Source organism: Sminthopsis crassicaudata, chromosome 4 (genome assembly GCF_048593235.1).
Source record: "Sminthopsis crassicaudata isolate SCR6 chromosome 4, ASM4859323v1, whole genome shotgun sequence".
NCBI classification, from domain to species: domain Eukaryota; kingdom Metazoa; phylum Chordata; class Mammalia; order Dasyuromorphia; family Dasyuridae; genus Sminthopsis; species Sminthopsis crassicaudata.
The window spans coordinates 231,368,913-231,381,982 of NC_133620.1; the positions used below are offsets into that span (position 1 = coordinate 231,368,913).

The 13,070-nt window shown below is 34.8% G+C and overlaps 1 pseudogene; it reads left to right on the forward strand.

Moving 5' to 3' along the window:
• Positions 1 to 1,637: 1,637 nt before the first annotated feature.
• LOC141540712 (creatine kinase B-type-like) overlaps positions 1,638 to 13,070 on the forward strand; it is a 133,576-nt pseudogene continuing 122,143 nt past the window's right edge.

Consider the following 13,070-nt stretch of genomic DNA (forward strand, 5'->3'; position numbering starts at 1 on the left):
GGGAACATGGACTCATGTGGGGTCTGCGCCTCTATAAGGACAATTATGACAATGGACTGCTTTTTACTATTAAGCTTTTGAAAACTGCACCCACACCCGAGACCCAAGTCGGAATTGGACCTAATGTACAGTTACTGCCTAATCATAAGCCTCTTCCACCGCGAAAAGAAACCCCAACACCCCCCTTGTTAGCCCCTACCCCCCACTCTCACCCCACACCTATGTGGTACCCTACTATCCCCTCTGGTCCTTCCTCCCCTTCGTCTACTATATTAGCTCTTATTATTGCGACGGTCCACACTATTCACCATCTCAATATTTCCTTTTTAGAAGAATGTTGGGTTTGCTACTCCTCCACCCCCCCATTCTATGAAGGGATAGCACAAATAGGCACACCTATATCTACCGACGACCCCTCACAACTTAGATGAGCCCCTGACAATGTTCAGGGACTGACACTTACCAAAATAACCGGTATTGGTACTTGTATCCTCGGTCCCTCTATGTTCCCACCCGATACACTAGCCCCCCTATGCAACCATTCCTTTGTCCCTAACCCCACCTCTATATATACCTCTGCCCCCGAAGGCTCCTATTTTGCATGCTCTTCTGGCTTAACTACATTCATTGTCAATACTGACTTTGTATCTGATCATGATTATTGTGTCCTCGCCCTTTTCCCGCATGTCACTATACACTCCCCTGATGAATTTCTTACCTTTTTAGATAAACAGACCTCTTCCCACCTTAGACAAAAAAGAGAGCCACTCACAGCCCTAACCGTTACTGCCATCTTGGGCCTTGGTGCCATAGGGACAGGAACAGGCATAGCTTCCCTAGTCCAGTCCACCAACCAATTCCACCAATTAAGTGCTGTCATTGACAAAGATATTTTAGAATTACAGACAGGCTTGCAACACCTTAGAGACTCTGTAGCCTCCCTGGCTGAAGTAGTGTTACAGAATAGAAGAGGTTTGGATCTTCTCTTTTTACAGCAAGGAGGTTTATGCGCCGCCCTTAAAGAAGAATGTTGTTTTTTCACAGATAAATTAGGACTGGTTGACAACAGCTTGCAGAAAGTAAGGGATAGTCTAGAAAAAAGGAAAAAGGAGAGGGAACAGCAGGAATCCTTGTATAAAAACTGGTTTTCTACATCACCATGGCTATCGACTCTCCTCCCCAGGTTGCTTGGCCCCCTTATAGGACTTTTACTCCTGATATCCTTCGGCCCTTGGGCTTTCAATAGACTGACCACCTTTGTCAAAAACCAAATAGACACGGCTGTTTCTAAAAAGGCACACATATTCTATCAGCATTTGCCTGATAGCGGATCAACTGAGGAATTGTCCTCAGAACAAAATTATGTACACCCTTTAAAATTTGATGAATATTTACTTAAAGAGCCTTGGTATAGAAGGTTCGGATCTGTGTTCTGCCCATGTAAATAGGCATTGGCCTTTACTCTCACAAAAATCTTTTTTCCCACCTTTGATAAGAGAGAAGGCAAAATGATATTCATAAGAATTAGTCCCTCAAATTCTAACCTCTAATTGGCTGATAAGCCTTTATAAAAGGCCAGGCTTTCTCATACTCTTGCTAGGGGAGAGAAATACGGAGATGGAGATGCAAAACTCATAATGCACTGGCTGTTCCCTGAAAGGCAGAAAGGTACTGACCTCAGCAACACACGAGCACTGGAAGATCATCAGGACTGTATGCTTGATACCTGTCTCAAATCAGCCTGCAATACATATGGTCATTAGGAATTCTGCCTACCATAGAATAGACAGGACCACCTATGACTCAACGGCCTAACAAAGACAGACAAACTCAACAAAAATTGGTGTTCCCCATAGCTGTTGGTCTCAGTGGACCATCTGACCCTAGGGATAGAAGCCTCTGCTAATTCTCCGCTCTGTTCAGTGCTCTCCTCCCTATGCATAGAATTGAGAAAAACCATAACAACAGGATTATAATAATTAAAATTTCAAATTGGCTAGACGTGATTCCTCTGAGTCAAAATGCCTTCCCTCCTATTTTCTAATTGAAGAAGGGGGACATGCTGGAGCCATTGCCCCACACCCCAAATACCAAAGAACTGATAAGCAATACAGTGAAGCATGAGAACATCCTGCCTTGAAGGTCATTAAGCCCAGGTGTTAGCAATAAAGCATTCTTTCTTAGCCTGAGAGCATCCTGCCATAAAATATCACAAGGTCACACATATCTAACACCAGATGTTCCTTAATCATCAAACGTTCCCCTAGTCACATAGTCACAGAACTGTTTTTTCAAACCTATACTCTGGAAACATATATAAGCCTTGTACTTTCCTTCAATAAATGAGCTATTCTGCTTTGCACAGAGTTGTCTCTGCCTCTTGCTTTCTTCACCCATTCCCAGGTTGTCGCCTTACTAGCTTTGCTTACAGGTTGGCACGCGGCTTCAGACCCCCCTAGTTCGAGACCCGCAGGTCGGGTCAGGGTACAACTATAGCAATTTAGTGTTTGACAAACCCAAAGATACCAACTTTTGAGATAAGCATTCATTATTTGAAAAAAAAAAAAACTATTGGGAAAACTGGAAATTAGTATGGCAGAAATTAGATATGGACCTATGGTTAACATCATATACCAAGATAAGATCAAGATGGGTCCATGCTTTAGATGTAAAGAATGAGATCATAAATAGATTAGAGGAATATAAGATAATTTACCTCTCAGATTTGTGGAGGAGGAAGGAATTTATAACCAAAGGAGAACTAGTGATCATTATTGATCACAAAATAGAAGATTTTATAACATCAAATTAAAAAGCTTTTGTACAAGCCAAATATTGCAAACAAGATTAGAAGGGAAGTAACAAATTGGGAAAACATTTTTACAGTTAAAGGTCCTGATAAAGGCCTCATTTCCAAAATATATCGAGAACTGACTCTAATTTATAAGAAATCAAGCCATTTTCCAAATGTACATGGCCAAAAGATATGAATAATTTTCAGATGATGAAATTGAAACTATTTCTACTCATATGAAAGTATTCCAATGAGAATGTAACTTAAGACAACTCGGAGATACCACTATACACCTGTCAAATTGGCTAAGATGACAGGAAATAATAATGATAAATGTTGAAGGAGATGTGGGAAAACTGGGACACTGTGGCATTGTTGGTGAAGTTGTGAAAGGATCTAGCCATTCTGGAGAGCAATTTGGAACTATGCCCAAAAATTTATCAAACTGTGCATGTCCTTTGATCCAGCAGTGCTATTACTGGGCTTATACCTCAAAGAAATACTTAAGAAGGGAAAGGGACCTATATGTTGCAAAATGTTTGTGGCAGCTCTTTTTTGTGATGGCTAGAAATGAATGGATGCCCCTTAATTGGAGAAAGGTTGGGTAAATTTTGGTATATAAATGTTATGGAATATTAATATTCTGTAAGAAATGACCAGCAGGATGAATACAGAGAGGCTCAGAGAGACTTAAATGAACTGATGCTGAGTGAAATGAGCAGAACCAGGAGATCACTATGCACTTCAACAACGATACTGTATGAAGACATATTCTGATTGAAGTGGATATCTTCAACATAAAGAAGATCCAATTCATTTACAGTTGATCAATGATGGACTGAAACAGCTACATCCAGAGAAGGAATACTGGGAATTGAGTGTAAACTGTTTGCACTATTATCCTTCTACCCAGGTTACTTTTACCTTCTGAATCCAATTCTTACTGGGCAACAAGCAATTTGGTTTTACACACATATATTGTATTTAGGATATACTGTAACATATTTAATATGTATGGAATAGCCTGTCATCTAAGGGAGAGAGTATAGAGAGGGAGGGGAAAATTTGGAAAAGTGAATACAAGGGATTATCTTGTAAAAAAGAATTACCCATGCATATGTACTGTCAAAACATATATAGTTATAATATTAATTAAAACAAAACAAAACAAATCATGTACCGGCCATATGGAGGAGGGGGTGGAGGGAAGTAGGTGAAAAACTGGAACAAAAGATTTTACAGTTATCAGTGTTATCAGAAAAAATTACCCAAAGCATATGTCTTGGAAAAAAAAAAAACTATAATAATAATTAAAAAAAAAAAAAAACTAGAACAGGGCAAATGAAAACTAAATACTCTGTGAAACAAGAATCAGTCATACAAACCTAAAAGATTGAAAAAAATGAAAGAAAATGTAAAATGCCTTATTGGAAAAAAGTCCACCTGGAAAATAGATCCAGAAGAGACTCTCTGACAAAAAAAGAATGTGTAACAAGACAGCATACCAAACCTATAGACTGCAGCCAAAGCCGTTCTTGGGAAAATTTTATATCTTTAAATAGCTATATGAACAAAATAAAGAGGAAATCAATGAATTAAGCATGCAAATAAAAAAAGCTAGAAAAAAATTCAAAACCCCAATTACCTACCAAATTAAAAATTGTGAAACACAAAGGAGAGATCAATAAAATTGAAACTAAGAAAAAGCTTGAACTAATTAATAAAACTAAAAGTTGGTTTTACTAAAACATCCACAAAATAGATACATTTTTGGTAAAAATTTGATTAGAAAAAGGAAAGAAAAAACTAAATCACCCGAATCAAAAATGAAAAGGATTGGGAGGTGGAGCTAAGATGGTGGAGAGGACATATGCATTTTTCTAAATTATCTTCCCCTCAATCTATTGTAATGATATTCAACCTCAGAATTAGTGCCTGGCTGTCAAAACTCATGAATATTGGGACTACCACACATTACCAACAGAAGATATTCTCAAAATTCTCTAGAAAAGATCTGTTTTTACTTGCAAGCGGGAACAGAACAAGGTAGGCCAGGCACAGACCTCAGGAACACAGTGAGAGCTTGGGAAACAGTTCACACTGAGCAGACTAGAGGGGGGCAGGGTGTGGTCTTGCTGGCAAAAAATCCACAGGGAGAACTTTACAGTGTGAGCTACTTTGCCCTGGCAGCAAGCCAGTAGATCAGCTGAGAAGCTATAAACACAGGGATTAAAGACAATATCTCCAAAAACTAGAGTCTCTTAGGACCTGGTCACACCCACCCAGCACCTGTTACTCAGCTTGATACAGACAAAGCCACAGTAGTTGGTCCCAAGGCAGCCTTAGTAGGTGCCTTTCAACTGCTGCTGATTTCAGGACCTGATTTCAGGTACCTGTGCAGCCCGTAAGTGCTTTCCCACTACCCCTTCACTGCCACTTCCTGTTGTCTATAGAGGGAGCTTGGAAATATCCCACTGTCCCTGATAAGCAGACCATAGGGTTTTTGTTTGTTTGTTTGTTTTTTATTGTTGTTGTTGTGTTTTTTTAATTTCAAAATGAACAAAAAAACCAAAGTATGTTCTAACTATTGATAGCTTCTATATAGAAAGAGAGCAGACTTCACACCCTAAAGAGACTAAAAACAGTTTGTCTCTAGATCCAAAAGTGGATATGATCTGGTCTTCACACATCAGGATCTCATAGAAGAAACTAAAACAAATCTTAAAAGAGAGCTGGATGAAAAATGGGGAAAGGAAAGGAAAGCTTCACAAGAGGGTCAGGATAAGTCATTAAAAGATAGAATGGATAAAGAATTTGTGAATTGGGAAAAATAAATAACTCCCAGGAAAACAGAATTTGTGAATTGGAAAAGGTAAACAATTCCAAGGAAAACAGAATTTGTGAATTGGAAAAAGAAAATAATTCTTTTTTTAAAAATTGGCAAAATGGAAGAAAAAATCCATAGAACAAACCAATTAATTTTTTAAAATCGATTAGAAAAATAGAAAAATAAATAAAAAAAGCAAATTAAGAAAACAATTCATTAAAAATCAGACGAACAAATGGAAATGAATTACTATTCAATATCAAATTAGAAATGCTAGCTTTCGTAATAAGAGATGAAAAAGATTAAAGGAATTAGAGTAGATAAGGAGGAAACCAAATTATCATTCTTTGCAGATGATATGATGGTATACTTAGAGAACCACAAGGGATTCTACAAAAAAGCTATTAGAAATAATCCACAACTTTAGCAAAGTTGCAGGATATAAAAAAATAAATACGAATAAATCATCAGCATTCTTATACATCACTAACAAAATACAGTAGCAAGAGATACAAAGAGAAATTCCATTTAAAATAACTGTTGATAGTATAAAATGTTTGGGAATCTATCTGCCAAAGGAAAGTCAGGAACTATATGAGCAAAACTACAAATCACTTTCCACACACATAAAGTCAGATCTAAACAATTGGAAAAATATTAATTACTCTTGGACAGGTCATGCGAATATAATAAATATGACTATATTGCCTGAAATAATCAACATATTTAGTGCGATACCAATCAGACTGCTAAGAAACTACTTTAATGACCTGGAAAAAAATAACAACAAAATTCATCTGGAAGAATAAAAGGGTAAAGTGGTGGTAGTTTTCCTAATATTAAACCAGCCCTGCATTCCTTGTATAAATCCTACTTGATCATAGTGTATTATCCTACGGATGATTTTTTGAAGTCTTTTTGCTAATACCTTATTTAAGATTTTAGCATCAACATTCATTAAGGAGATTGTTCTATAGTTTTCTTTCTCAATTTTCAATCTACTTGGTTTAGGTATCAATACCATGTATGTGTCATAAAAGGAATTTGGTAGGACTCCTTCAATTCCTACATCTCATGAAGAAGCAAAGGTAACCTATTATATCTGAGAGAAAGAAAGGAGGGAGATGAACACAGTGTGTATCAATAGACATATTCGATTTATAGTGAAACTTCTTCCACTTCATTGAAAAGTGAGAGGGAAGGAGTAAGCTAAGGGGAAGGCAATACAGAAATTATGAGGAAAAGGGTTAAAATAGGAAGAGGAACTTTAAGATGGGGGAGGGATACTAAAAGGAGGGCTGTGAAAAGCAAGTGATGTTCACAAGTTTGATACTGGGTAAGGGGGTAAGAGGGAAGGAAAGGAGAAAAGCATAATCGGGTAAATATGATGGCAAGTAATATAGAATTAGTCATTCTATTCATAAATGTGAATTGGTAAACTCCCTCAAAAAGAAGAAGCAGTTACCAGACTAGATTAAAAGTCAGAATCCTACTATATATTGTTTGCAGGAAACACACATGAAACAGGGTGATACATTCAAACTAAAAGTAAAAGGGTGGAGCAGAATCTACTATGTTTCAGGTGAAGCCAAAAAAGCAGGGGTAGCCATCCTCATCTCAGATCAAGCAAAACCAAAAATTGATCTAATTAAAAGAGATAAGGAAGGGCATTATATCCTGCTAAAGGGTAGCATAGATAATGAAGGAATATCAATATTAAACATATAGGAACCAAATGGTACAGCATCTAAATTCTTAAAAGAGAACTTAAGAGAGCTGCAAGAAGAAATAGACAGCAAAACTATAATAGTGGGAGATCTCAACCTTGCACTCTCAGAATTAGATAAATCAAACCACAAAATAAATAAGAAAGAAGTCAAAGAGGTAAATAGAATACTAGAAAAGTTTGATATGATAGATCTTTGGCAAAAGCTAAATGGAGACAGAAAGGAGCATACTTTCTTCTCAGCAGTTCATGGAACTTATACAAAAATTGATCGTATATTAGGGCATAAAACCTCAAAATCAAATGCAGTAAGGCAGAAATAGTAAATGTATCCTTTTCAGACCACAATGAAATGAAAATTACATTTAATAAAAAGCCAGGGGAAAATAGACCAAAAAATAATTGGAAACTAAATAATTTTATACTAAAGAATGATTGGGTAAAACAGCAAATCATAGACAATAACTTCACCCAAAAAAATGACAATAATGAGACATCATACCAAAATGTGTGGGATATAGCCAAAGCAGTAATAAGGGGAAGTTTTATATCTCTACAGGCCCACTTGCATAAAATAAAGAAAGAGAGGGCCAATGAATTGGGCTTACAACTAAAATTTCTAGAAAAGGAACAAATTAAAAACCCCCAGAGAAACACAAAACTTGAAATTCTAAAAATAAAAAGTGAGATTAATAAAATTGAAAGTAAAAAAAAATATATATATATTGAATTAATTAATAAAACTAAGAGTTGGTTCTATGAAAAAACCATCAAAAGAGACAGACCCTTATTAAATCTGATTAAAAAAATGGAAAGAGAAAAAGCAAATTGTTTGTCTTGAAAATGAAAAGGGAGAACTCACCACTAATGAAGAGGAAATTAGAACAATAGTTAGGAGCTACTTTGCTCAACTTTATGCCAATAAATTCGATAACTTAAATGAAATTAAAGAATACCTTCAAAAATATAGCTTGCCCAGATTAACAGAGGAAGAAGTAAGTAGTCTAAATAGTCCCATTTCAGAAAAAGAAATAGAACAATCTATTAACCAACTCCCTAAGAAAAAATCCCTAGGACCAGATGGATTTACATGTGAATTCTACCAAACATTTAAAGAACAACTAAGTCTAATGCTATATAAACTATTTGAAAAAAGGTCAAGAATTTCAAAGGAACTAATAAAAAAAATCAAATGAAAGTGGCCTAGTTGTATCTAATCTAAAACTATATTATAAAGCAGCAGTCACCAAAAACATTTGGTATCGGCTAAGAAATAGTCTAGTTGATCAGTGGAATAAGTTAAATTCACAGGACAAAATAGTACTTGTAACAGTCTAGTTTGACAAATCCCAACTTTTGGGATAAGAATATACTCTTTAAAAAAAAAAGGGGGGGACAGCTAGGTTGTGCAGTGGTTAAAGCACCAGCCCAGAAGTCAGGAGGACCTGAGTTCAAATCTGGTCTGAGACATTTAATACTTCCTAGCTGTGTGACCCTGGTTGAGTCACTTAACTCCCATTGCCTGAGGGGGAAAAAAAAACTGCTGGGAAGATTGGAAATTAGTATGGCAGAAAGTAGGCATTGACACATACTTAATACTATACACCAAGATAAGATTGAAATGAGTTCATGATTTAGGCATAAAGAATGAGATTAAAAATAAATTAGAAGAACATAGGAGGAGGAGGAAAGAATTTGTGACCAAAGAAGAACTAGAGATCAATATTAATCACAAAATAGAACATTTTGTTTAACTCATGTTAAAAAGCTTTTGCCCAACAAAACTTATACAGACACGATTAGAAGGGAAGCAGTAAACTGGGAACAGTTTTACAGTTAAAAGTTCTGATAAAGACCTTATTCCCAAAATATAGAGAGAATTGACTCTATAAGAAATCAAGTCATTCTTCAATTGATAAATGGTCAAAGGATATGAAAACAGTTTTCAGATGATGAAATTAAAACTATTTCTACTCATATGAAAAGGTATTCTACATCATTATTTATCACACAAAACTCTAAGACACCACTACATACCTGTCATATTGGCTATCTTTTTCAGACTGAAAAAGATAATGATGAATGTTGGAGAGGATGTGGGGAAACTGACACACTGATTCATTGTTGGTGGAATTGTGAACAGATCCAAACATTCTGGAGAGCCATTTGGAACAATGCTCAAAAAGTTATCAAGCTATGCATACCCTTTGATCCAGAAGTGTTACTACTGGGTTTATATCCCAAAGAGATATTAAAGAAGAGAATGGGACCTATATGTGCAAAAATGTTCGTGGAAGCCCTTTTCATATTAGCTAGAAACTGGAAATTGAATGGAAGCTCATGCTAAGTAAATTATGATAGATGAATGTTATGGAATATTATTGTTCTGTAAGAAATGATCAACTGGATGAATACAGTGAGGCTTGGAGAAACCTACATGAACTGATACTCAATGAAATGATCAGAACCAGGAGATCATCATACACTTCAGCAACAATATGAGGATCATTTCTGATGGAAGTGTTTATCTTCGGCAATAAGAAGATCCAATTCAATTCCAAAGGAGTGTGGAAAATAAAATAGTAGTAGTACTCTTTCTGTAGTTGTTTGCTTGCATTTTTCTTTTTCTTTCCAGGTTATTTTTACCTTTCTAAATCCAATTTTTCTTGTGCAACAATAGAACTGTATAAATATGTATCCATATATTATATTTTACATATATTTTAACATATATGGGATTGCTTTCCATCTAGGGGAGAGGATGGAGGGAAGGAGGGGAAAAATTGGAACAAAAGTGTTTTCAAGTGTCAATGCTGAAAACTTATCCATGCATATGTTTTGTCAATAAAAAGCTATGGTGATGATGATGATGATGATGATGATGATGATGATGATGATAAAAAAAGAAAATTGTAAAAAAAAAATTGCACCAAAATTCATGATGGAGCTTAGTTTGTAATTTTCTTTTTCTCCTTTGGTTCTTCCTAGTTTAGGTATTTATGCCATATTTGTATAATAGGAGAAGGAATCTGGCAGGATTCTTTCTTTACCTATTGTTCCAAATAGTGTACATAGGACTGGAATTAATTGTTCTTAAATTGTTTGGTAGAATCCATCTGGCTTAATGGCTTGATCAAATTATTTTTTTGTAAAATGGGACTAAGTAATTTGTTTCCTTCTCATTTAATCTGGGCAATGTATGTTTCTGTAAATACTCATTCATTTCAGAAAGATTTTCATACCTGTTGCCCTGCAGTTTGGCAAAATTGTTCCTAAGCATCACTTTAATTTCTTTATCATTGACATAAATTAATCCTTTTCATTTTTTAAATTTTATTTTTATTAACATCTGTTCATACATGTCTCCCCAACCTTCTCTGTATTCATCCTGCTGATCATATCTTATAGAACAATAATACTCCATAACATTCATATACCACAATTTATTCAGCCATTTTCTAATTGGTGGGCATCCATTCAATTTCCAGTTTCTAGCCACTATGAAAAGGGCTGCCACAAACATTTTTTCCACATAAAAGTCCCTTTCCCTTCTTTAATATCTCTTTGAGATATAAGCCCAGTAGTAACACTGCTGGATCAAAGGGTATGCACAGTGTGATAACTTTTTGAGCATAGTTCCAAATTGCTCTCCAGAATGGTTGAATCCATTCACAATTCCACCAACAATGAACCAGTGTCCCAGTTTTCCCACATCCCCTCCAACATTCAGCATTATCTTTTACTGTTATTTTAGCCAATATGACAGGTGTGTAGTGATATCTCAGAGTTATCTTAATTTTTATTTCTCTGATCAACAATGATTTGGAACACCTTTTCATATGACTAGAAATAGTTTCAATTTCTTCACCTGAAAATTGTCTCTTCATTCCTTTGACCATTTATTTATTTATTATTGGAGAATGGCGTTTTTAGAGTCAATTCTGTATATAATTTGGAGATGGAGACTTTATCAGAACCTTTAGCTGTAAGGATGGTTTACCAGTTTGTTGCTTCCCTTCTAATCCTGTCTGCATTGGTTTTGTTCATACAAAAGCTTTTTGACTTAATATAATCAAAAATTTTCTATTTTGTGATAAATAATGACCCCTAGTTCTTCTTTGGTCACAAATTCCTTCCTCCTCCACAAGTCTGAGAGGTAAACGATCCTTTGTATTTCTAATTTATCTATAATTCTTTATGCCTAGATCATGTACGGTGTTAAGTATGGGTCAATGCCTAGTTTCTGCCATACTAATTTCCAATTTTCCCAGCAATTTTTGTTAAATAATGAATAATGAATCCTTATCCAGAAAGTTGGAATTTTGGGGTTTGTTAAAAACTAGATTGCTATAGTTATTGACTATTTTGCCCTGTGAACCTTACCTATTGCACTGATCAACTAGTCTATTTTTTAGCCAGTACCAAATGGTTTTGGTGATCACTGCTTTATAATATAGTTTTAGATCAGGTAAAGCTAGGCCAGTTTCATTTGATTTTTTTTTTTTCATTACTTTCCTTGAAATTCTTGACATTTTGTTCTTCCAGATGAATTTTGTTGTAATTTTTTCTAGGTCATTAAAATAGTTTCTGATTGTCTGATTGGTATAGAACTAACTAAATAAATTCGTTTAGGTAGTATTGTCATTTTTATTATATTTGCTTGACCTATCCAAGAGCACTTAATATTTTTCCAACTAGTTAGATCTGACTTTATTTGTGTGGAAAGTGTTTTGTAGTTTTGTTCATATAGTTCCTGACTTTCTCTTGGCAGAGAGATTCACAAATATTTTATACTATAAACAGTTATTTTAAATTGAATTTCTCTTTGTATCTCTTGCTATTGTATTTTGTTAGTGATGTATAAAAATGCTCATGATTTTTTTGGATTTGTTTTGTATCCTGCAACTTTGCTAAAATTGTGGATTATTTCTAATAATTTAAGTAGAATCTCTGTGGTTCTCTAAGTATATCATCATATCATCTGCAACAAATAATAATTTGGTTTCCTTATTACCTACTTCAATTCACTTAATTTTTTTGTAATCTCTTATTGCCAAAGCTAGCGTTTCTAATACAATACTGAATAGTAATGTTAAAAGTTAGCAACCTTGCTTTACTCCTGATTTTGCTGGGAATGGCTACATTTTATCACCATTACATATGATTTTTACTGATGGTTTTAAAGAGATGCTATTGGATATTTTAAGGAAAAGTCCATTTATTCCTATATTCTCTAGGGGTTTTAATAGGAATGGATGTTAGATTTTGTCAAATGCTTTTTCTGCATCTATTGAGATGATCATAGGGTTTTTGTTAATTTGATTATTGATATAGTCAATTATACTAGTAGTTTTTCTAATATTGAACCAGCCCTGCATTGCTAGTATAAATACTATTTGTTCATGGTGTATTATCCTGGAGATGATTTTCTGTAATATTTTTGCTATGATTTTATTTAAGATTTTTGCATCAATGTTCATTAGGAAGATTGGTCTATAATTCTCTTTCTCCGTTTTCATCCTACCTGGTTCAGGTATCAGTACCTTGTCTGTGTCTTAAAATGAATTTAATAGGACTTCTTTATTCCCTATTTTTTCAAATAGTTTATATAGCATTAAAGTTAATTGTTCTATAAATGTTTGATAGAATTCACATGTAAATCCATTTGGTGCTGGGAAATTTTTAAGGGAATTAATTAATAGCTTGTTCTATTTCTTTTTCTA